This window comes from Ictidomys tridecemlineatus, chromosome 2, assembly GCF_052094955.1.
Source record: "Ictidomys tridecemlineatus isolate mIctTri1 chromosome 2, mIctTri1.hap1, whole genome shotgun sequence".
Classification (NCBI taxonomy): Eukaryota; Metazoa; Chordata; class Mammalia; order Rodentia; family Sciuridae; genus Ictidomys; species Ictidomys tridecemlineatus.
This window is the reverse complement of record NC_135478.1, coordinates 135871727-135898976: the sequence shown is the minus strand read 5'-3', so window position 1 is coordinate 135898976 and position 27250 is coordinate 135871727. Positions and strand designations below refer to the sequence as shown.

The window sequence follows — 27250 nt, the reverse complement described above, 5'->3', positions numbered from 1 at the left end:
CAGAATCTAAATTGATTTGACCTAACCTTGTTAATGGTGATGATGTTATAATTTGTTAAAAGTTGAATCTGGTTTTTGTTTCTAAATTTTAATATTCTCTATTTCATTTATCTTCTGTTCCCTGGGACGCATACTTAGGACTATAGTCTGCACTTACAGATGGAACATTCCATTGAATAAAGATGGACACTCTCATAATTAGAGCTTTCCAACATTGGAATGTGCCCAAACCTGCCATCTCTGGGGCGCATTCTAATATTGGACGCCTCTATTTCCACCTACTACCTCAATCCTGGCCAGGAATAGCACAGGAGGCCTCCAGGGGTTGGGAACCACCTTCCATATTGTCTTTCAGAGATGAGATTCTATTTCCTATAAAGGCCCATGGGCATGGCTACTCCTGTAGGAATCCACACATGGGAGACACGACTGGGTCTCTTACCATATCATTTCAATATAAATTATTAAATATTAAATATTTTATTAAATTGTTTAAACTGTCTAATTATTAGTCATGATACTGCTTTGATTATTTTTTTTTTAGTATTTAATATGTGTGTTGTTTTCTTCCATCCTGTAGAAGGCCAGAATACTTAACATGCAAGCTGAAGGAATTTCCTAGCAAATAGTTGGAAAGCATATTCTTTATTTCATGTAGCTAAATGGTATGCATTTATTAATTTTTCTTGCTTTCTCTTCATCCAGAGCCTAAACATTTATATTAAAATATAAATCAAACAAATCATTTCTGACAATTTTATGATTTTTAGAAAATATTAATAATGAATGACCTTTCCACCAGGCTTACATTTTTTTTGTTTTGGAGTTTTAAATGCATCCGATAATATATTTTCATAATATACTTTAGAAATCTGATGTAGGAGCAAAATTTATTATAGTTTTATGATCACACATAAAGTAGATCTTACCTTTAATTTCACAGTTTTTTTCAACCAAGCAAAACTGTTTTTTTTAAAATTATTTTCCTTCAGATTCATCTGTGGTGTAGCACCCCTCTTATGATTAAAGTAGATGTCAGAGACTTGCTTTTTTTTATCTGCTCTTGTCTTTTAATTTTGGACAGTGGCTCTGTTGACTTAGGCTCACCTTTCAAAATATAGATATGATTTTCTCTTTTCCCTTTCATTAGTAGTCATGAGATAGACAGGTTTTATAGACATTGACTTGATACAGACTTTGTCATAGAAGATGAATAGATGTGTGTTTTGGAAAGAAACTAGTTGGAGACATTTGAATGATTTTAGCACAATGTGGTGGACAGATGAAAAAAACAAAGAAAAGTCTGGATGTTACAGTTGAGGAGGACTGGGTACTCTGCTTTTCTTTATTGGATTATAACATATGGTTTTTTGGGGAAAATAACTTTAGTAGCAGGAAGCTAGGCTCGGTGTCAAAAGATGTTGATCTTTTCCATTACTAGACTTAACATGCTTTATGTGATGTTCCCTTGACATAATACTTTCAATTCAGCTTTCCAAGTTGTCTACAGTTTTCACTTTTGACTCTGACTTTGCACAGTAACAGCAGGATAATTTGGTGGTGGTCCTCTATATTTTACCTTTTCAATGAATGGAAGGTGAAGCTGATTTCTACAAATTATTTGATATTGCCAGGATAGAAACATGGCCCATCTCCAGCAACCTTCCTTGTACAGCTGAAAGAATGCTTCAGTGTATGCGTATTTTTCCATTTTTGGAACGAAGCTGGCCTCTATACAGGCCTTGGTGTGCTGGGATGCATGCCCTATCTGACAAGATGGGGTCCTGCACATTTCTTCCCAGCTCAGTGTTCTGTGACATCGCCTGTGTAGCTTGAAATCCCTTGCTGGGAATGTCTACATCATGGGAATCAACAGTACAAAAATCAGAACTCTCTCCTTGCTGCAAAGAGTTGGACATTAAACATTTATCAGCACAACACACTGATTCAGGCACATTTAATGTGTGTGAATTTACTCAAGATAAATCAACTGCTTCATTTTCTATCTCTGTAAAATATGGGAAGCTAGTACCTATTTCATAAATTTTTTGGATGAAAATTAAATGAGAGAACAGATGGTTCTTAGCATGGTATTGACATGTAAGAATGGCTGTATTAATAATGAAAATGGTAGGACTAACTATTGTTAGTGTTAACTTAGAGCACTGCTTTTCTCACTATTAACTAAGTAGCAAGAACAAGGGAGCAAGATAATAGGGGAAATTGCATTATTTGTATGTGGATGTTGTCTTGGTGAGCCTTTATACTTAACAGTCTTTTATCTTTTTCTGGCCTAATTCGGCATCACTTTGTTTTTGGTATGTATCACGGCAAACCACTATGATAAGCAGAGTGAGGAATATGTTTTCTATTTTTCAACCCGTTTTCTTTGGTCATTTCTGAAACAGGGAGTAAAACAGTTCTAGATGTAAGCATCAATTATTTATTTTCACTCATCCTATTGTCTGTTTTATTTATTTATATGTAATATATGTGTTTATATATTATTATGACTATATTTACTGTTGTAGCAGATTGGGGAATAAATGAGAAGTGAGAAATTGAAGATGCATAAGGAAGTCCCAGTTGCAGCCTGTTGAACACAACATAAGAACACTGAGAACTGGGGAGCTTCCTCATGTTTGTTATTTTGGTTTCTCCTGCCTTTTTCCTTATCCTGATCAGTGATAAAACTGAGCCAGTGGATACTCTTAGAGCCAACTGGAGATGCTAAGCTGTATTTTATTCCCGGCCTTGAAGTCTGAAAGGTTGAAGTCTCAAGGTTAGGGTGGGTGGGAATAGTTTACCTACGGAGCAGGAGCAGGTTGAATCTCTGGGGCTCCTGGCTGTAGAGCAAAGGAGTACAAGGGAGGCTGGTCTCAGCTTGCAAATGAGCCCTGAGGCTGATCAGAAGGGTTGGAGTGAGGTTTCCTGACATATGGATCAGTAGGAGAAATCTGGTGATAAAAGAAAGAGGGGTGTTTCAATAGGTGGAGGAGAAGGTAACAGGCATGAGAAAATCAGAGATGCAGGATGTAAAAACGAAATGATGGAACTTTCCTGCTTAATGTAGACCATCTGGCTCTCTTTTCTTTAAACTACTGATTTCTCAGGCATTTTTCATCTTGTATCTACCCTGACCATGTGTCCCAGACTTCCTGGGAGGGGCCAAATTTCAAATATTTCTGCCATGTTACACCATTGGTCCCAAATCAGGACTAGAAAATATGATATCCCCTCTGATATTCCCTCTCCCAACTTCTTGTTCCCTTTTCAGATGCATTGGAAGAAAGCCTACAGAGTCTCCAGGTAACTGGCAGCATCATAAAGCAGCTGCCCAAAGCAGTGGTTCCCAAATCCGACTATGCATGAGAATCACAGAGGATGCTGATTAAAACATCAATTCCTGTGGCACCCACCCCACCCCTCTAGCTCCATAAATTCAGACTCAGTTGGATGTGGGAAATATTTAGATATCTGTATGTCTGACAAGGGCCCCATGTGATCATGAGGCAGCTGTCTCGTGGATAGGTTTTGGAAAGCAGAGGACCAATCAATGCCATTCACATCTTCCTCTGAACATTCAAAACCTCTTATAATAGTGCTTCTCATACTGGAGTTTTTGGCTTATGGGGATCTTTGAATTCCTGAAACTTTAACATTAAATTTGCAACTATGAGTTCATAATCAGTTCCCTGGGAGAAGACCTTAGCTTTCACCAGGTTTACAATGGATGAAATACCCAGAAAGGTTACAGACCCAACGCATACAGGCCAGGAAAGCAAGGAGATAATCCAGAATGTGGAAGGTACCTTTTTAAAATTGATCTTAGATTTCACTTTCTTCATATATTCTGTCTTCCTTTCCTTCCTTTTTCCATTTCCTCTCTATTTTTTTCATCCTCTTAAAAATAACAAGGAGAGAAATGAATTACAGTAGATGGGGTAGAGAGAGAAGATGGGAAGGGAGGGGAGGGGGGATAGTAGAGGATAGGAAAGGTAGCAGAATACAACAGTCACTAATATGGCATTATGTAAAAATGTGGATGTGTAACCGACGTGATTCTGCAATCTGCATTTGGGGTAAAAATTGGGAGTTCATAACCCACTTGAATCTATTGTATGAAATATGATATGTCAAGAGCTTTGTAATGTTGTGAACAACCAATAAAAAATTAAAAAAGGATATTTTGTAGGGGAGGAGAGAGAGGAAGCTTTAAGCCAAATAACAATGATATTATTATTATTATTATTATTATTAAACAAGAATTTTCTTTCTTCCCCTAAAAATAAAAATAAAAATAATTACTGATCTAATAGGAATAGCCTTTCTGAATTTAAGGAAAACACATATATGCATGTAAATATATATCTCCATCTTCATACCCCTTCACCTATCTACTGATGACTTATTCTTAAAATAATGACTTTTTTTTCTTTCAGACAAGTATTTTCAATTTTTTTTCACACAGTATCATTTACTAGGATGTGCATGGTGTATATAAATGTGTGTATGAGAGAGACAGAGAGGAAGGGAAGAGTGGTGGGTTGTCCGGTGGGGGGATCTGATCGCCTAATTAAGCCTCCCTATTTTCTCAGCCATCCTCTCCTCCCTGCCCTCCTGCTTTCCATGTGTATTCACCAAAACAGGTTCTGGATCTGTGATCCAGTGAAATCCTGTCTGGTTTAAACCTTGGGTTAATATTCTCCAGCTGTGTTGCCTCAGCTCCAGGGAGACTCTTTCCTTGTCAAGCGTTTGTGGTTTAGGAAGCCAAGCAATTGATTGGAAACTTCAGTGGGCTGTGAGTTCTAACTCTGGGTCTGCACTGACACAGTGTGTGACCTTGGGCGATTCATTTGATCTCTGTCCAAACTCTCTGATGCTTGATAACAGGATTTGCTAGAAGTCTCTTTGCCAATAAAGGCATATGGAACCACTCCCTGGTTCCACAGGGGAAGGCTACACTTCATTATCCTTCAGCCCTTTAACTCTTTCTCCATTTGCCCATCTCCCCATAAAGGACTCCATAGTTTAACTGTGGCTATTTTCTTTCCAAAAATGCATCAGCAATGCTACTCTATTTCAGCCCTGCCCAAGATTTGAGACTATGTCCTTAAGTGTTTGCCCCACAATTCAATTGGCCAGGTTGGTTTGGAACAGTGAATTGTGTAAACTGGGCTCTGCCTGGATTTCTCATGGCTACTTGTAAATAGGCAAGCTAAATTTCTCATTATTTTTGTATTCTATAAAGTACAATTTATTGTTTTATGAGATTCCACAAATCATTTTTATATTCTCTCTACTTTTTAACGTCTCCTTTTATAGGAAATGATTAAGTTAATAAATTTTATTAAAAGCAATACAATTCTGAGAATTTTTTTGGTAGAAAATATGCACTATTTCTGCTTTCAGTCTTTATTAGAAGATCATTTACTTAGATAATATTTGCCTTTCAAGTTTTGGGAAAACACACATATACACATACCCTAATGTGTGGTAAAGATGGCATAGAGATGGAAGAAAATTCTATTTTGTAAGAAGGTTTTAAAATTATTGATAATTGTGGCTCCTTAATTTAGCATAAAGCTGAGGGAGTGAAATTGGGAATATTTCTCATTAACATTTTCTTCTGTTCTGCCTCAGGATTCCATGTCCCTCTGGGATATTGGGTTTTGTTGCTTTCATCACTTTTTTTTCTGTCAATGATAATTAAGAGTTCTTGGGCCAAAATACTAATAAGGGTTAGTGTGTGGTTTTTAGTAAATCAATCAAATGGGCATAGTTTAACAGTTAATGGAATAATTTCTGTTGTATGTTGTAAGTCAGATTCTCTTGGAGTTGGAGTGATGTTGTTGGTTCCTGTTCTGAATTGCAGAACCTTTCTTCCCTGGGGGGCCTTTCTCCCTTTCCTTGCCATCCCCTGGACACTGTTCCAGAGCCTCCACCCCAGACCTGGCTCCCTGGGAGCTTTTTTTGCTCTGAACTGTCCTCTTTCTTCCACGAATACATCTTTTAGTAATTGCCAAACTAGAAATGGTTTAATATAATATCTCTATATTATTTCTGTACAAGAGAAGAAATATATGAAAGTCCCAATTATAGTTAGCATTTAGTATTTGCTCTGTGCCAGCACTTTTTACCATACTTAACATGTAATGTTGCAGTTAATCATCACAATAACTCCATGGTGGGGATGTTTGATTTTCTATATCCACTATAGATAAAGAAGGAGATGGTCATCATACAAAATACATGTATGAAGATGTGAATTTGGTGTCAACATACCTTATATACAAGTAGAGATATGGTAAATTGTGGCAAAAGGTGTATTAAGAATTGTAATGCAAAACAAAAAGAGCTCATGTATAGTGGCATAATTTGGTGTGAACATACTTTATATACAGAGTTACAAAAAACTGTGCTGTGAAATGTATAATTATGAATGTAATGCATTCCACTATTGTCATATATGTAAGAAATTTTTAAAAAAGAATAAAGTAGTGTTAAGGCAATTTGCCTAAAATCACACAGTGAGTAAAGGTAGTCAGATTTGAGACCTTGTATGCTTAACTAGTATACTAATAGGCTGCCTCTTTGAAAAATAGCTAGATGAACCTGTACATGGTTTTAAAACTGTGATGATCAGACCCCTATCAGGGTGGAACAGCTCAATAGGTGAGAGGAAAGTAGGGAGTGGAGGAAGCAAGCAGGCAGGGTTCTGCCTCACACTGCTGCCGTCTCTCTGTCATGCACATGAACACACACACACACATGAGCCAGGCTAAGCAGATATTCCTTTATCTGTTTTTCTGTTTTCACACTGAACTTCCAAATAATGTTTCATTTGAAGAAAGAGTTTCTCTGTTTAAAAAAAAAAAAAAAAAAAAACTTTGTGAAAATTACTGCCTTCTACAATCCTACTTATCACAGTGCATTTTTATCTCTGCGCCCCAGACTGGAAATGCTAATGTAACTCATATGTTAGCTGAGGTCACCCTTGTCTCTGAGGTCACCCTGTCCTTTGAGATTTAAATACAGTTGCCTCAATCCCCCATCTCATATCTCCTGGAATGTTCCAATGCCATCCCCCGTATCTCTGCGCATTCTCTGACCTGTTCTTGCGGGGCATTCTTCTTTGTGCACTCTTGACCTTGCTTCCTCTTACTACCCTGGCTGCCCATTTTTGTGTGTTCTGTGCTGACCTAGATGTGCAACCCAACCCTTTCTCCTTACTTTCAAACCCTTTCACCCCTACTTCACTCCCACAAGAACTCATTCCCTAAAGAACATTTCCAGCAATAAGAGAGGGTTGCATCACAGAATAGTAAGCATCCTTGTTCTTTATCATTCTTAATCCACTTTGCCATTAGAAGTTCTTGTTGACTGCATTCCTTTGCCACTCCAGTTCTGGTTGTCTTCCTCTCTCCCCCTCATCCCTCTTCCTCCTTCTTGTCATCCCTCAATTCAAAATCCCTCTCTGTTACTTAGGCTTTGTTTGCTGCCTCTTCCTCAAGTATGTCTCCTAGCACCTGACCTTTTCTACCCCAGGCAACTTATTAGGTTATTTTTCCAAACTGAAACAGTTTTCTCTCCAAGAGAGACTGTGGTGCACACTATTAAGATGAACTTTTCCTCAGCTACATGACTGTAGTGTAGCCTACTGGAGGGGTGTAACCAGGCTGATGGGTGAGCCCACCCAGAGGCTTGACCTGATCCTGCTGAACAATCAGGGGACTTGTGTAAAGGATAAAAAAAGAACTTCTTTTTCTTTGAAAAATTAATGTCAAAAAACCAAAGGCTAAATGTATTCTCTAATATGCAGATGCTGATCCATAATGGGGGTGGGGCTAGGGAAGAATGGAGGAACTTTGAATTGGGCAGAGAGGATTGAGGGGAGAGTAGGGGGTATGAGGGTGGGAAGAATGAAGAATGGTGGAATAAGAAAGATATTATTAACCTATGTACATGTATGATTGCACAAACTGTATGACTCTGCATGTGTATATCCAGAAAAATGAGAAGTTGTGCTCCATTTGTGTATAATGAGTTGAAATGCATTCTGCTGTCACGTATAACTAATTAGAGCAAATTTTTAAAAACAAATAATTGGCAAAAAAAAGTGATTTAAACCAAACAGTAGTTAGTTGCTCAGCATCAGACACTGTGCTAAGTACTTCAAATTCTTCATTTAATGGAACTTTCCATACTCTGTATAAAGTACATATTTATATTTTCTTCTGACTAAAGGAAGAGGTTAAGCAACTTGCTCAGAAGTCACAGAGGTAGAAACTAGTGCAGCTTGTGTTGAGCCCTACATTGACATTTTATGTCCTTAACTACTGTACTGACCTCCAACTATTTACCGGGCAAAAGGACATCTCTTTTCCTAAATGTTCCAGTCTACCTTCTGGTACCCTTTGCTCCTCTTGGGAAGTTCTCCAGACTTCATGTTAATTTTATGCCTCCTGAGAGCCTTTCATAGAATTTAAGGGATATAATCATTTTTAACTCTCTTCTGGGAAAAGAAAAGAATGAAGTATGCTACGTCAACATTCTTTTCTTCTCTTTTTTAACAATAAAGAAAGAACTTGTAGGGAAAGGGCTGGTGGGATCAGACAGACATGCGCCTAAATCCTAGCTCTGCATGATGTTGTGTGCACTATGTCAAGTTGTTCATCTCCTATGAAGTCTCCATTTCTATATATTAGGCACAATAATATCTCTTTTCCTAGCATAGAGTCTGACACACAGAAAATACACAATAAATAGTTTATTTCCTTTCATATTTCTAGTTCAATTTCTCATATAATCATATTGACTCAGCATTTGTTCAAAATATCCAGTGGTTTTAACAGTGAAACTTGAAAGCACTATGATGAAAATGCTCTATTTTCCAATTTTATTTAACTTTTATATGTTTTCTTTATAAAGAAATGCAAAAGAGACATTTCAAAGTGCCATCAGAAGAGGACTGGTTTACCCAATTTCTCCCTGTTATCCAATTTTGGTGGAGAGTAAAAGGCATGTAGACAAAAAGCACACGTGGATCTAGGACCCATGAAAGTAAGCTTCTCTGCCAGGGTCAGATGGCAGGACAGCTCTTTACTGTTCTGGAAGGCACTGAGTATTATATGTAAATCCTCAAATTGAAACATGTGGTCTGTGTTCATAGCAGTTTATTGAGTTTAGACTTTGGATTTTATGTTATTATCATTTACTGTATTGATAATTTTATATCCAAATTTATTTTATAGCCAAGGTGCTCACCCATGGTAGACTGGATGCTTAGACCTTTTAGCACCAATCTAGTGATTTGACAAAAATCTCTTCTCAATAACTATAAGTGCAAAACATCTCTACTGCACTTGTCTATAACTACTGGTTAGAGATATGACTTAATCAGTACAGTATGCCATTTAATTTCTCCTGAAAGCAGAGGCTCCTGTCAGGTGGTGTAACATCTACATAATGGCTTTCTGGCTAGGTGAGAATACACTCAAGGAATCCTGTAATCTGGAATATAGACATTTCACCTGACAACAAATCCTGATCCTTTCTTCTTAACATCACTAACTATAAGCTAAAAGGGAATGTGTGCCCAAGATCGAGTCATCTTTCTGCTTTCAGACTTGAAATTATTTCTGAAAGTGAAGAATAGTAAAGCTTTGAAAGTTCCTATGTTTCAGCACTTGTGGTCTACAGCATTGGTTCCCAAACCTTGAGAATTCCAGATTGGGATTATATTCCCAAAGCATATATGATTGTGCCCCACTCATAGGTTCTGACTGAGTCCACTTGGGACGGATGCAGGCATCTTGATATTTCAAAGCTTCTTTCAGCATTTCAATAAAGACAGTGTTTATCTTTCAAATCGCTGAACTACAGATTGCAGGTACATACAAAGAGCTTCATCTGCTGCTTCTCTACCTCTGAAATACCTGTGTCTTCCTTCTTGCCCTCCAGCACCCCCAATCCCACCAACATGCAGCTAATGCTATTTATTCATGGAAAGTTTGTTGGGTCTCTATGGACTCTGAAGTAGAAAGAGGCCAAACAATGGTAATTAGCAAAGATAACTCTTATACAGGGATTGCAAGCAAGTCTAATTCACCTAAACAGTGATTGGACCCCTATCCAAAGTCATATTGTACTTGTCTCTATTGGTCAGAATCCATTAAAGTTAGTATAAACAGACAAAGATTTAGTACTAGGGATTAGGTATTTCAAAATTTTGGAAGAGCTTGAATGGAAAGCTGACCTATCAGAGACAACTAGAAGTTCACAGAACTTATTATGCTTCTGATGTGCCTAAGAAGGCTGCCAAGACATCTGTAGGAAGCTGATGCTAAGGAAGCTATTGCTACTGGTGGTGACTGCAGAGTTCTGCTGCTCTCGGGAAAGTGAAGTGAGGACCTAACTCAGGATCCACACAATCTCTGGCACAAAGTGGGGTGCTCCCTTCTGCTTCTCTACAAGACTCCCCACTCTAAATAAAAATAACATGGAAATTCATGTGAACAATGGAACCTATTTCTTTTCTGAAATTCTGGTCAGAATAGTGTCTTGGAATTTCTTTCCTATTTTTACAACTCTGTAGTCTCTTGCTAACTAGAAGGGGCTGGAATAGATATTGGGTCAATGTATACTTTGCCTCCACCCATTCTCTTGCAGCTTGAATGTTTTAATTTCATGTTATACTTTTCAAAACTAAGTATCATCATTTAAAAATCAATTTGAACTCAAAAATTCTGTGAATACCTTAATATTAATCATTTCTTTTTTGGGGGGGATTGGCTGCACTTTTCTTTATTTTTTATTTACATATAACAGTGGAATGCATTAAAATTCTTATACACATATAGAGTACAATTTTTCATATCTCTGGTTGTGTACAAAATATATTCATACCAATTCATGTCTTCATACATGTACTTTGGATAATAATGATAATCACATTCCACCATTATTTCTAACCCCATGTCCCCTCCCTGCCCTATCTAGAGTTCGTCTATTCCTCCCATGCCCCCTCTCCCTATCCCACTATTAGCACCAAAACAGACTGGCAAACCAATGGTACAGAATAGAGGACACAGAGACTAACCCACAAAATTACAATTATCTTATATTAGACAACTGTGCCAAAAACATATATTGGAGAAAAGGTAACCTCTTCAACAAATGATGCTGGGAAAACTGGAAACCCATATGCAACAAAATGAAATTAACCCCTATCTCTCATCATGCACAAAACTCAACTCAAAATGGATCAAGGACTTAAGAATAACCAGAGACCAGAGACCAGAGACCCTGCAACTAATAGAAGAAAAAGTAGGCCCTAATCTCTATCATGTGGGATTAGGCCCCAACTTCCTTAATATTCATCATTTCTGTGAGGGAAAAATACATTTTCAAGATCAAATAACATTTTATTACATTTTTAGATTGAAAGTCTAAGTAATATGGAGAGCTTCTTTAAAAAATGTATCTTCTTAGGTAGAGGTATATGCATGTGTGTATGTGAATATGTGTGTGTGTGGGTATATATATATATATATATATATATATATATATATATACCCACACACACATATCCATATACATGCATGTATGTTCTATTAATACAAATTATCATGATACATTCCACAGTTAATATTGAGGTACATAATGATCAGCTGGAAGTCCTGTCAGAGTCTAAAGTATCATGATAATTATAATTTTCTGAACCCTTGCTTTGCATCAAGAATTATATGAAGTTTTTTTTTATGTGTTCTCATATGTAATTCTTACAATTTTATGAACTAGATATCATTACTGTCATCCCATTTAACACCACCACCAAAAAAAGGAAACTGAGTCTAAGAGAAGTCAAATAACTCTCAAAATCCATAGCTGATAAGTGATCTAGTCAGGACTTGAATCCAGAACTCAAAATTATCCAACAAAATTAATATTAGTATAACTTTGGTTTTACTATTTTTTTCATATAATGCCAGATGGTATAGATATTTTTTCTTCTTGTTTCTTTGCTGACACATGTACAAATATGGGTATATGAGTTAAATTTTGGACATGTTGACTTTGAAGTCCAAGAAGAAATCTTTTTATTGTTTCATCTTTGTTTACAATAAAAATGTAGGATAAAAATTTATTCATCTATAACTCCTTCAAAAGAAGTACTTCCCCACATGTATCCAAATGGTAAACAGTAAATGAGAATGTGTAGGTTCACAGCTCATGAAAAACTAAAATATCCTTATGATACTTCACCATCTGGTGGTCAAAAACTCAAGTGAGCCATCTGGGCACAAAATAAGCAAAGGCCATGATTTGGAGTGCTTTCCTTCTTAGGTGATAATTGTGTTATATGTTATCCTAGCCAGTTTCAAAGATTGTTAACTGTCATTTTAGAATGAATTCATTCATCCATTCTCTAACACATGGAAATCTTAGCATACAAAAGAATATTGTGCACTCCGGCATTCCACTGTCAGAGATTCTGGTACTTTGCTACTCCATTTGCACTGAGGCTACTCATGACCCTTTCAATCATTATTCACTAGTATTTTGCATTCTTGATTGTTTATCTTTTTAAAATTCTATCCTCCCATGCCTCTCTAATATTCATTCTCAGTTACCTCCTTAAAAGTTCCTTGAGTTTATTTAGTCCTTAAAATATAGAAATTTATAAAGATCATATCTTTGACCTTTTGGGTCCAATGGAAAATTGTTGGTAACTTCTAAGTTTATCCCTAAGGAAGAAGAATGCTTAAGTGGATCAAGGGCAATAACATGTACTAGATGGTATAGGGGATTCTCATTTTCTCCCCCCACTTTCTATTTCTTAAATAATTTTTTTTTTGCTCTTGCCTTAGCATTTCTCAGATGTTTAATCTTCAACACCAGGTGAATGAGGACAAGATCCTGATTTTCAAGACTGGTATTACAATAATACATCTAGCTATTTATCCTTCCTTCCTTCCATCCATCCATGTCTCCAATTACTCATTTATTTGTCTACCTGTCTATTTGTGCATCCATCCACCCACACACCCAGTCAGCCAAAAAACAATTAACCAACTTTAAGTGAAAAACTCCTAGGTGTTAAGTTCTGTGCTAGGTGCTAGGTATCCAAAATTAAATAGGATCCAGTCCCACTTAAGATAGTTCATAGGCTAGGAGAAGTGCTTATCATATAGAAGTTTTGACATGTGCAGAACTTTCATTTTTATCACAGCCCTTGGTTCAGTGTGGTTTGAGTTTTAATAGAGAGATCAGTGTGGGGCCCTTGGTTCAAGTGGCTTGTGTCCTTATAAGGAGAACAAGGTGGGCCCTTGGTTGAGTATGGCTTGGGGTCCTTATAAGGAAAACAGGGTTGTTCCTTGGTTTACCATAATTCATGTCCTTATAAGGAGAACAGCATAAGCTTTGATTCAATGTGACTTGCTTCATTATATGATTATCTTCCCTCCTATTTAGTTGATTATCGGAGTGAAATATTTTAATTCCCTTTCCTCTCGTTTTGGGTATGATATACCAGTATTTCTTTGTACCTGCCATGGGGGTTCCATTTAATGTGAGAAGGAGATGCTGCTCTGATGTGAATCTGTAGCAACATGACTACAACAGCATACACATGTGGTGCTGTACCGCTCAACCCTTCCCCTTCAGTTATTGATGTTACAGTGTTATATACTATATTTATTTAAAACCATAGAATAAAATTGCGGTGTTTTGATACATTATTCTCTTAAATGTTGTAGAAAAACAAAAGTAGGACTAGCTTTTATAATTGTTATAAATTTGCTTTATCAGGGATCTTTCTGTCTTCATCAAGGTCTGAGTTGCTATCTAAGGTCCTTCAATGAAACCTGAAGGATTCCCCTCACACGGGGCATATCTAGTGGGGACCAGCTTCCTGTGCTCTTGTTTATCAGGTGCTGTGGTTTGACTGTGTGTCTCTCTCTAATATTCCTGTTGAAAATTTAGTAACAGTACTGAGAGCTGGTTGGGCCAGAAAACTCCAATCTCAGGGATGGGATGTGCATATTGAGAGAGCTTCTCCAGCATATGCAAGTTCCTGTTTCAGTTCACAGCACCCCCCACCCACACACATACATACACATACACACAAGTACATTTGTCAAGCTGGGTGCAATGATGCATGCCTGTAATTTAATTGGCTTGGTCGCTGTGACCAAAACACCCAACAAGAACAACTTGGAGAAGGAAAAGCTTATTTGGGGCTAACAGTTTCAGAGGCCTCAGTTCATAGACAGCTGAGTCCATTCCTCTGCCAAAGGTGAGGTAGTCTATTATTGGGGAAGGGCCCAGTGGAGGACAGCTGCTCAATTCAGGGCAGTAAAGAAGCAGAAACCATGAGTATAGATATGATGAGATCTTCCAAAGCCACAAAGTTATTACAGATTTTCAGTCTCAAAATGAAAAGACCACTGAAGTATACAACAAATTTTAATTTCTAAATAAGTAAATATCAGCCTCCATAACCCACTAAATCAAAAACCCTTCCAGAGTCCTTCTTATTCTTATTAAGAAAGTGGAGGGCTGGAGATGTGGCTCAAGCTTGGCATGCGTGTGGCTCGGGTTTGATCCTCAGCACCACAAACAAAGATGTTGTGTCCGCCGAAAACTAAAAAATAAATATTAAAATTCTCCCTCTCTCTCTCTATCTATCTCTCTATCTCTCTCCCTTCTCTCTTTAAAAAAAAAGAAAAGAAAAAAAAAGAAAGTAGAAATTTCAGCCAGGTGATACTAGCCTTCCATTGCCTCACCAGGACAGAGGTGGTAGTGAAAGTCACATTGAAGACAGAGGGGAACGAGCCCGTCCTATCCCAATGGGATTGGTTGATGGCCCTGGAACAACAAAATGTGATCCAGCTCTTCCAGGTCATGGAGACCATTCACAATAGGTACATTGTCATGCAGGTGGGGGACAGCTTCAGTGTGCATCCTGGAGGCAGTGGCATACCAGAGAGGAAGGTCCCCAGAATGTTCAGGCGGGTGGTGTGTGCTATGAATTACTGTCATAATATTTAATACTTCGTGGTGGATGCCAGGGGCAATATCAAGCTCATTGCCTGAGCACCAGGTTCAAGCCTGGGGAAAAGCTGAATGAGTTCAGGGGCACTCTCCTCTGAACTCACCCAGGCAAAGGAACTTGAGGAGCCTCCCAGTGTACATCTAGAGCCTGGATGTCACTCTCTATTTTATGCTTAAAGGGAGAAGGCCATTTAGGGTAAACACCCCTAAGAAGCTGAAGAAGTGGATGTCACAGGCAAGCTACGACATTCCCCTGCATGTTTCTGAGGGAACACAGAGCCTCATCCAGCAAATCCTGATGGTGGACCCCATGCAGACGCCCACCTAGAGCAGGTAATGAGGCACCCATGGTTGAGCCAGGGTGGGGAGTCTTTACCCAGTGATCATAGAGAGCCACTCCCCAAATGGCCTGACCTTGCCATCATGACCATCATGTTTGACATGGGTTACGACCCCTATAACACCTGGATTTCCCTGTCAAATAAGAAATATGACAATGCCATGGCTATGTACCTCCTGATCAAGCACCGGAGAACCCAGGGGGCAGGCTTCACATGCCAGGTGAAGCCCATGCAGCATCAGGTGGTAGGACCTCACCCAAGCCCTGCGAATCCTCCTAGAATCAGCTCCAGGAAGAGTTCCACTGAGCCTGTCCTTCCCTTGCCCTGTGAGAAGTAGCAACCTAAGGAGATCAAACAGGCTCTGCAGAAGGGTGGAGGCAGTACCAGCATGCTTGCCATTCTCTGCTTTTTCCACGTGGACACACCCCTCCCAGCACGACGCTGTGTCCCGCATAGCCAACCCCTTGAGCCTCAATAAGGGAGGGAGTCACAGAAGACAGCAGCTCATCTTCCCAAGGTACCTCCATAGGGCAATCCCATGACCGAATCAGGGGTTGAAAGAGGGTGATGAGGAGGATCACCACCTGGATTCTATAGGTGCTATATACCATACTTCTGTCAGTCAGCATTGAGGAACAGAGTGGCTCCAATAGAAATGCCGAGCCAAGACTGCCAGAACAAACTGACAGCCAGAAGACCCTGAAGAGTGCCAACTGTTTCAGGCTTCTCCACATGGATTCCAGGCAGGAGTGCCTCTGGATCCACCAGGAGTTTCCTCTGCACCCATCTGTGAAGACACATCAGAGACTGTCCCCTGGGACACTTACCCCTGCCTTGCTTTTCATCCTTTCTCCCATCTTTTGGGAGAAACTTATTCTTAATTTCTTTTCTCCACAGATTGTATAATAAAATTGATGTTTGATGTTTCAGAGATTTTAGAAAGGTAGTTTATTTATTTATTTATTTATTTATTTATTTATTTATTTATTTAATAGAGGGAGGCCTCAGGACAAAGGCCTGAGGCTAGCAACCATCCTCTCGAAGACCTGGACCACTGTGCCTCCCTCTCCTGCTCAGTGTAGATGCTCCCTAACTTTGAACCACAGTAGATGGGGACTCATTTGCCTTAAGCCAATGTAGATGGAGACTGCTCCTCTTGACCTTGTATAGATAGAGGTTCTCCCCTTGAGGCAGTGTAGACTTGATTCACTTTTAGCTGGTCATTTGGGCCAGAAGGATTTCTTTTCCTGGTCTTCAGTCCCCATCCTGAAGTCTGTGGGGAGGGTGGGATGCAGCTGTTGAAGAAGACATCTGTGGCAAGGCATTGGAGACTCTGGAGTATTCTATGGCTTAATCTACAAAATCCCATATGCAGGGAGCAGGAGCTGCACCAGTGGGCAAGGGCGAGCCTACATGCACCTGTGGCTGGTGCCTCACCACATGTCTTGCAGCCTGCCCACCCAAAAGCTCCTCCAGGTCACAGCTAAACATCATGGAGACAGTGAACAAATGGGATTTGGGGAGTGGAGATGTTAAATCTCAGGGATGTTATTTACATAAATATAGTGCACCCATGTGGAATTGCTCTTCTCTTTGGGTTTGGCTGACAGTGAATTTTGTAAAGTGAAGTGTACACAAATAAAAAGAAATGCTCAGGTCAGGATGGGAAGCTTCACGCACCTCCCAGCCCTGGCATCTCTGTAACTCTGGGACTCCCAGAGCTGCTCTGGGAGCTTCCTCCTGCTCTTCCTTTTAGTGGTCAGAAGTTGATACTTTAAGAAAGATGTTCCATGTGTCATTTTAATAGTTTGCCCCTTTTCACGTTGAGCCAAGAAAAAAGTTTTAAAGTAAAAATACTCTATCATGCTGTTTTAACCATATATATTATTTGTAAGAATCAGGAGATAAAAGAATGAGCATTATCATGTTCATATAACATAGATTTTCTCCAATTAAATTTATCCAGAAAACTGCTCTCAATCTGTAAAATATAGCTGTGAGAATTTCAGTGTTTGTAGTGTTTCGATAATGATTTGGGTTGGAAGCATTTTAAATAACTCCAAGTTTTATAGTTCAATTTTTAAAAACTTTAGTCTTATAATAACATGGCTCCATTAAAAAATTTTGTTCATAGCAAAGTGTTCCCAGCAATCTCCTGAAGAGTTGGTAAAAAGGCAGCCCTATAATGGGCCATGTGCTATTTCAGTTGAAAATGCTATGTGCTCATCAAGCCTATAGTCATAGAAGTGACAATTACTCTAAAAAATGGTAAAAAAGTTTTATTTGTTGGGAATTCCTTGTTAACACTGAAGACTCTGGACACCAGGCTGTCTGAGCTAAAATTCCTGCTTTAACCTCCTTGTGCCTCATTTTCACAAATATAAAATATGGACATGGCTCAGCATCTTTCTACCTTGCACATGTGGCAGGGAATGAGAAGCAGATGAAGCTCCTTGCTCCTATGAGATCATTACAGCCTTCTTTGGAGAGTTTTAAAGTAGATGCCACACTTAAGAATAAACTATCTTCAGGAGTCACTGGCCATCCCATGTGTATCATGAGTGTCCATTTTCAAAGATAGCAACATGAATTCCACCATGATTGCTTAAACTCTACCTATTTCCAAATGCATCTTAGCCCACTCTTCATAGGACACTATATTTTCTGTCGGTTCACTTCTGTACCAACTGCTCAAGCTCCAATTTTGTGTTCTTTGAAATACCCAGTTACTCCAGGTTAAGTAAGGTTGAGATAATTCTTTGTGGACACCTTTTTTTGGAGAATTACCATTAGTATCACAGTTCAGACTATCAGCATCTTCCAAATCTGTCTCCATGTAAAACCAATGAATATTTAGTGGTCCTAATGTTTGGGATACTTGATATTTAAGTTCAGGATTGTTATGTTAATAAAAACAGAGAATGTATATTGTTTCTAATGTGTAAAACATAATAAGGGCTTAATAAAGATAGAGTGTTAATTATCAAGATAAGCTAAAGGTCCTGATCTATCCTGAGCAACATACACACAAAAGAAGACAACAGCTGGATCTGTCACCTGCTCCTGGGTGGTGCTATGTGAGTGGAGATGGTTGTTACATCCTTTTTCTTTTACATGGTAATTTATTTGGGGCCAGTGGATGAGGTGATGTGATTCCAGGTGAGCACAGGTTTACTGGCCACAGCTGAGAGCCCACAGGACACTCAGGCACATCAGTTTCTGGCAGGGCAGCTGATGCACCTCCTCTGGCACTCAGTCCCAAGTGTGTATACCAACTGAACCAGGACACACCTCTGGTTCTCATGGGTCACTCTGAGTTGCTTGGATGTTCTGCTGGACAGGATATAGGGGTCACCGGAATCCTGGCATTCTACATTGTGACTTCCTCAACTCCCCAGTGCCAGTGAATCTCAAGTCCCTAAATTTCTGTGCCCTTTATTTTCTAAAGACCCCTGATAAGGCTAAGGAAGAGTCTCTCACAGGAGTCATTTATCCCCAAACAACATGCCTCAAACAATTTGAATCCACAGGAAACTGCTGCTTTCCCCCTGGCTCTGAGTCTTACCAGAAAGCTCTTTCACTGAGGAAGAAGCATTAAGGCCAGTGGGCAAGATCCTAAGGATGGAGAGTGCTGTGGGATAGGTAAAAATATAGTGCAGGTCACAGTTTTGGGCAGGCTTGCTTTGTAACCTGTTATTATGTGTCAAACTTCTTTGCCTGAACAGAACATGGGTTGTGTTAATGTTCAGAATATTGGGAAGGTTCCCTGACACTGGTCCAGCCAGTGCCAAGAGCTCCTCTCTCAAAATTGGCTTAATCCACAATATGCAATGAATTCAGGAAAGGAGGTAGAGTTTTCTTGCCACCACATTGCTAGCACATTCCAGGCATTATGGGGAGGCTAGAGATCTGATTTCTCACAAAAAGTGAATGATATATGTCAAAGAAAATTAGGTCCAAAGGGTGATGTTTAAGATAAGATTGTCTTCCGTAGGGATTCTAGGCTTTTTCTAACACAGCTCTGAGGAGTGTTTAGAACATTACTATAAAACTCTTTTACATGCCTCCCATCAATGTGTGAGGTTTATGTCTCCTGCCTGGAAACATGGATAAGACTGGTAACTACTTCAAACAATAAAATATGATGGAGGTGATACTATGTGAATCCAAGGCTGGCTGATGACAGGCAATGAGACTTCTGCCTTGCCCACTGGAACCCTTGCACTGAAGTCACAAGCTGTCAACTTACATATTCAACTATCCTGAGGCTCCCATGTATGAGGGATGATGCACAGTTGCATGGAGAGGACTCATATATGTACTCTTGATTGAAGGTCCTGCAGAGCTCAGTGTGCAAGATGTGTGGAAGTCATGGCTCAGATTCTGGACATGTGGTGTGAGAATTAGATTTTCAATGATTCTAGTTCAAGTCATCAAGTCCCCCTCATATCTTTGAGTCTTTCTAGATGAGATACCAGAGAACACAAAGCAGAAGCAAGCCACCCACTCTGTACTCTGTCCTAATTTCTGACTGAACAAAACCCATAACCATAATCCAATCAACATTTTTCACTACTAAGTTTTGAGGCAGTTTTTTAATCAGCAATAGTATCCAAAACAGATTTTGATGATAGTGAAAGCCTCTCCCACTCCCATAGTGGCTATACTAATTTATAGTCCCACCAATAGTGTTCCTTACCACATCCTTACCAGCACTTGTTTTGTTTTGCTTTGCTTTAACAGTAGCTGTTCTGGCTGGGTGAGATGGACTCTTACTGTAGGTTTGATATGCTTTTCTCTAATGACTGAAGATATTGAACATTTTTTCATATATTTATTGACAATTTTGTACTTTTTAAAAGAAATTTCTATTCAAATTGACTTTCTTTCTTTCTTTCTTTCTTTCTTTTCTTTTTTCTTTTGGCACTGGGGATTTAACACAGGGGTACTTTACCAACAAGCCCACATTCTCAGACCTTTCTATGTTTTTCTTTTGAGACAGGGTCTGACTAAGTTGCTTAGGGTCTCAGTAATTTGTAAGGCTGGCTTTGAACTTGCCATCCTCCTGCCTCAGCTGCCCAAGTCTCTGGGATTATAGGCATGCACCACTGCACCCAACAGATCATTTTTGTTGTTGTTGTTGCTGAATTATTTATTTTGTTAAGATTTTTGAGTTCTTTATGCATTTGGGACATACTTCTCTATCCATAGGAGAGGTGACAAAGATTTTTCTCCATTCTGTAGATTGTATTTTCACTTTGTTGGTCCTTTTATTTGCTGTGCAGCAGCCTTTTAATGTGATATAATCCTATTTTTAAGTTCTTGTTTTGGTTTCTTAAGCTGTTTGAGCTGTATTCAAGAAATGGTTGCTTGTGTCAGTATTTTGAAGGGCTTACCCTATGTTTTCTTCTAATAGCTTTAAGGTTTCAAGTCTCACATTAAGGTCTTTGATTAATTTTGAGTTGATTTTTAGACAGCATGAGAGATAGGTGTCTAACAAAATAACTTTGTTTTTAGTTATAGATGGACACAATACCTCTATTTTATTTGTTTATTCTTATGTGGTGCTGGGGATTGAACTCAGTGCCTCACGCATGCTAGACGGGCACTCTACCATTGCCACAACCCTGGCCCACAAAATAACTTTTAAAAATATACTTGTACCAAGAACTTTCTAAATCTGTCTGACAGAAAGATAATAAGAAATATGTTCTGTCCCCAAGGGGTTCTCAGTCTAATACAGAAGGTAAATTTATAACAAATAATTATATACTTGTATGATAAAGTATATAAGAGATTCTTAGATACAGAATGAGGATCAATTTACTGCTTGGGATGTGTGTGTGTGTGTGTGTGTGTGTGTGTGTGTGTGTGTGTGTGTGAGAGAGAGAGAGAGAGAGAGAGAGAGAAACAGAGATTTTAATTTGTTTTAAACAAAAGTCTTGTGATATAGCTATCAGTATTTTTGTTTATAGATTAGAAAATGAGGGGCTCAGAATGGTTGTGTAGTTTGATCCAAGCCACCTAGTAGGTGGCTTGACATTCATAGCCAAATCTGTCTGACTCCAAAGTCCAATGTTGATTTATTTTATTCCACTCCCTCCTGTCTCTGTAAACCTTTGTTCTGAAGTGATAGAGGAGAACAAATGTATCAAACAGGAAAGAGGAACTGTTATCATAAACACTCTATTGTAACATCAATGTTTTGTGCAGCTTCGCTTTGATTCTGTATTTCTTTCAGCCTTATTTCTATGTTACAAGAAACCAGTTAGCCTTCAAGATATCCTGATCATTTACAGTTATTAACACCTTTTCTTCTTGACTTTCACTATATATCTCTGGTTATGGTTTAGGGACATTATATGCATCCTGAATGAAAGTTGAGATGACCACACAATCTTTGTTGACCTTTCACCCACTGTTTATATTTAGTTTTACAATTCAGCAAATTTAGCACTCAATGGTTTTTACTCATTAAAACTAAACCAGTGGTTGCCTTCAAGTTGGCAAAAGAGCCTTTAAATGATCTGAAACTCTGTGCCTGGACTGAATCTGGATAACCATAATAGGGATGATGTGATTCATTTTTAGACCTTTTCTATTTCAACCAAGAAAGTACTATCAAGTAATCTGGATCAGATCCTTCCTGCAGATTTCAATCTCTCCTGAGACATAAAACTAATTCCATCTCAGAGGCCTGGATGGAGTATGTAAATTTTAGCTAGAAGACCCCTGAGTTGAGATTCCCTTAATGATGCACAGGCTCCTAACTCTTTTCCTAGGCAGATACCAAGTTCTATCTTTTTGTCACATGAACTTAACCAACACTAACATTTGCACCCACCTTCAAATTTTAACCCAGCTTGATTTTTGAAGCTTCTGGATTTATTATTTGGGCCCTGAGCTTAACCCCTGCAGATGCTCCCAGGGCTAGAGCCCTTTCTCCCTATTCTACTAATGTCATGGGAATAGGACCTCAGTCACCATAGCCTCTCCAGGACCTAGAATAGTGCCTTGATTATTTTGTGTCCTGGGTACCACAGGGATTGTGATTTAGGCATCTGTTCTGCACATCATTTTCCATTTCCTAGTCAACTTCACTCACCATGAAGACAAACTAGACAGGCATGAAAAAGGAATGTGCAGTTACCCGTTATCCTACCAATACCTTTCTTCTGACTTTCCTTCCCTTCTATACCTGAGCAAGAAGAAAAAGAATATGTTTCCATGCAGATAGTGTAAAACTATATTTATTAATTTTAAAATGATTTGAGTGACAATTATAGGACAGTCACACAAGTCGTTGAAAGTATGATTTATTTTGTATTACATCTACAAAAGAAAGAAGAGATTCTTCTAGTTAGAAATAGTAACCAACAGTGACGAGTTTACAAATTCCCTCAAAATTTAACCACAATAGTATTTCTAAATTTCACTAAGGGTTTCTTTAGTAGTCTGCATATTTCATAAGTTTGGGAACAGATTATATTATAAAGAGAGTTTTATTCATCTAACTAAAAATGTATGCCCCAGTAGGATATCTTCAAAAGCCATGACAAAGAGAGAGTGGGGGGCACTGATTTATTAAAAGTTTCATCACATATCAAATAACTATGCTATAAAATTAGTTCCTGGAGGAATTGTGTGTCTTTTTCTTTTATCACCCCGTGGAAGGTACTCAGTAACTAATTTCTGAGTTCCTTTGCAGACATTTTAACATACAATCAAAACCAAAATTGTTTGCATTGTTTTTCCTTTTAAATATTTTGAGTACTTAATACCGTCTTAAAATAATGTATCTCTATCCTTTTAAATATAAAACAAACATCCTAGTAGACATCCTATGTGCAGAAACTGATTTCTTTGCAGAGAGACAGCCCGGCACTAAATGAGCTGACATGACTCAAGATTTTGAACATATCAAAGTTTGCCCTCAATTAACTGACATAGACAAGTATTTATAAGGAGTCTGTTGTCAGTGATTATGTCAAGTCACCTGCCCTTTCAGCTAGGAAAATGATACCTTTTAGCAGGTGCTTGTACAAAATCAGGTCATCAGAACTTGTTTTTGAAAATTAGAAGAGTTGAAGAACCAGTTCTCACTTGACTAGGAGCTTGTTTATGCCAGAAATCGAAAGCAAAATCCAGCAATTCAAAAGATTTAAGGGCTTCTTATCATAGAATTGTGTAGACTTGCAAAGGGTTCATGGGACCTTTTATATATCTTCTGATTTTGCATAAATCTACAAATACATGCATTTAAAAGTTTCATTCTTTTGGTCTTCCTAGCACTGAATCAAATCATCAGATTCCTGCATTACCTAGAATACTTGTGACAAAGTATTATTTTTAGTTCTGTATTAGAGCAAATTTATCATTTTATGCAATGATAGAATTACTTTACCCTATTCACCCTGATGAATATGAAAATTTTAACTGTGAGTATGCTATCTTTGAATATGGTTTGTGCCATCAAAACTCATGTTGAGGTTTATACCCCAATGTAAGTGCTGAGAGCATTAGAGTCTTTAAGAAGGATTAATTTCTCATTCATGGGAGTGAATGCTGTCTCTGGTGGCACCAAATTGGTTGCTGTGAGGGTGGGATGTTATAAACAAGGCTTAACATATATATCCCTTTGGTTTATCTTGCATCTTGCTTTGTTCTTTCATGCACACCTACTCACCATTTTTGCTTCCTTTCTTATTGTGTGTTCTCTTCCGCTTGAGACCCTCATTAAAACTCAAATTTATGCTGGCATCATGCTGTTGACTTCCAGAATGCTGAGCTAAATGAACCCCTTTTCTATATAAAGTACCCAGTCTGAGGTATTTTGCTATAGCAATATAATATGGACTAAGATGGAAAATTACAGGGATTTTCATGCAAAATGTGTGGACAAGAAGAAATATTGTTATTCTATTCTTTTTCTTTTTGTGGTTGAAACGGCAAAATGGGTACATATGGGGTGTGCAAGGTAGGGAGTGCCTCCCTGTTCATATGGAACATAGAACTTATAAAAGAGAACTTTTAAAGAAATATAGAGATTCTTTTATAAAGTAGAACTTAAAATGCAGATCTCTGCTGAACAAAACCAAAATGAAAATCCGCATGGTAAATAGGAACTAAAATACCCAAGGTAGTGAGATTGAATGAGGGAATAAACCATACATACCTTTAAAAGTTTCTTTTTTTTTATCTTTCTAGCACTAAATCCTATGAATCACTCAATGCACCCCCTCCATGGTGAGGATCACATTATAAACCACCTGGCAAGGATAGGAATAGGAAGTACTTCCTTGTCCCAGTAAATTTATCCAGTGATGCCTCCACATGCCACCATAGGAATTAAACTTGGTTTTCTCTGGCCAAGTCCTACAAGCTTCCGGTGTTAAGACCTTGTTCCATGCTGTGAACTCTGGTGTCTGGCCTGGTGATCATGAAACTGTCCAGTATGCAAGTGAGTTTAAGAAAAGATAAAAACAATGAAACAAACTATATTTTGAAGCAAGAAGAGTTCATAAGTCCAAATTTTAAAAACATGTGAAGATTCAGGATTATAACAAATAGACAGTATCCCCAACAAACTGGAGGAATTATGCCTGAGGAATTAGAAATAAGCAAGCATTGCTCAAATTATTTGAGAAAAGTTATTTCATAAGTTCTAAATTGAACAATAATAGAGAATTATGAATAAAAATTAAAAATTTTGAAACTAGCATAGATGAATATGGCCAAGAATTTATTATAAATCTTGCAAATGAATTCTTTATGTAGAGTAGAAGTTAAACAAATACTCTGATTAAAAGCATGAATAGGGCTGGAGTTGTGGCTCAGTAGTAGAGTGCTTGCCTAGCATGTGCCAGGCCCTGAGTTCGATCCTCAGCAACACATAAAAATAAATAAATAAAGATATTGCTTCCAACTAGATCTAAAAAAATAAATATTTTTTTAAAAACATGAATAATTATCTGGATACAGTTGCAGCAACAGCTAATGAAATGGAAAATTATACAGAATTGTGCAGAAAGAAAGGAATGGATGCTATGAAAGAGACGAGACTCAAAGAATGAATCAAGACATGAAATATATGTCTAGTAAGAATTCCAGAAGGAGAGAATAAAGAAAAGGTGATAGTCAACAAATTATAGTATTTTTTTCTAGAACTGCAGAAAGCCATGAGTTCTCAGCCAGGCTAATCAAGTTAAATTAACACAAAGTAACAACAAAAACCTGTATACAAACACATTTATTAATGCTGTTAGTAGATAATATTTTAAATTTAAACATTTATAATTTATTTGAAGGTGTGTTGTTGCCAGAACAGTCTATCTTCATTATTATATATCTTTCTCCTCTCAACCTATTTTTATTGAGAATATTAAGTTAAAGCGCAAGTGATCACAATAGTAAAAAAGAAACAACTTAATTTTGATTTCTTTTTTTAAACCAAGGAGAAACACACACTTTTTGTTCTTACCAATGTCTCGCCATGTCCTGTGCCGGCAATGGAATTTGGGGTTCCTCTGAGTGAAATGGACTGGCTGCGAAATAAAGCTAAGAAAAGAAGGTGGTGAAAAAACCCCACACAACACAGAAAGTGCTTTTAGAAAGCAAGGACCCGATGGCTCTTTAACCATAGGGGTCATCTTCCACACTGGAAAAAGAGAGCGAGAGACCGTGTTGGCTTTATTTCAAAGGCTTTCCATAGACTGTTCTTCACCAAATAAGGTAGATGGTGGGCTGTCTAGTTCCCAATGGGTCACACCCAGTTCTGGAGCTAAATTTTCCAAATTCTTTTGCTTGTTATATGGGATATATAGAGGGATGATGTTCAACTGATATACACCTGTGTCGTGTATTGGCTACCATGCACTTTGGTTGGTATTCCACTTACCTGTTGTTGCATAACAGTAAAATGATGACAGCACTTATCTTGCTCATGAACCTGTTTGAGGAGGGCTTGAAGAGTCCAGTGTCTCTATTTCACTCAAAAGCTGGGGTGGGGATAAACAACACTGCAAGGAAAGCAATCAGGCAGCTGGAATTAGCTGAAGGCTCACTCACATGTCTGATGGCTGATGACACCTGTTGGCTGGCACCTCAGTGGGGTTGTGACCAGAACACCTGTCCAGATAGCTACTTGTGTTCCTCTGAGTGTGGGGAATGACTTCCAAAGCTTGTGGGGGAAGGAAGCCTGGTAGAATCTGTATCACCCTTGTGTCCTAGCCTCAGAGTCACTGGGTGACACTTTTCTTTGTTCTGTTCATGAGAAGTGAATCAGGAAAGTGGGCCCATTTTGAAAGGAAGGGAAATAAAACTCCACTTTTAATGAGAAGGAGTGTTAAAGAATTTATAGACATTACGATCACTATAGTCTGTACACCAGGTACCTAGAATAGGCAAATTCATAGAAACAAGCACAGTAGTAGAGGTTACCAGGGGCTGGGGGAGGGGGTGGAGAGTTAGTGTTTAGTGAGATGATGAAAACCTTTTGGAAGTGGATAGTGGTGATGGTTGTACCACATTATGCTTGTATTTTGAATACTTAAATTGGTTAAAAGTCTAAATTTTGTATTATGTATATTTTGCTTCAATAAAAAAGCCACAAACTGTCTGCATTCTTCTAACCAATTAACTTGAAAAATATTTCTTCTAGATGGAAGTGTGTTCCCAAAGTATTCAGGAAGGTATTGACTCCTAACCTGTCCTGTCCTGGCAAGAATTTCTCAAAGGCAGAAGAAGATATTTAATGGTAAAAGCACTGGTGGCTTTTTCTAGCTATGTACTTCCTGGGGCTTTAAGATCCAGGAAAGGTTGGCAAGAAACTATTTCTGACCTTATTTAATGAG

At 38.3% G+C, this 27250-nt stretch overlaps 1 protein-coding gene across 5 annotated transcripts in view; it reads left to right on the top strand.

Moving 5' to 3' along the window:
• Sugct (succinyl-CoA:glutarate-CoA transferase) overlaps positions 1 to 27250 on the top strand; it is a 679655-nt gene that overhangs the window by 456956 nt on the left and 195449 nt on the right. The window lies entirely within an intron of this gene.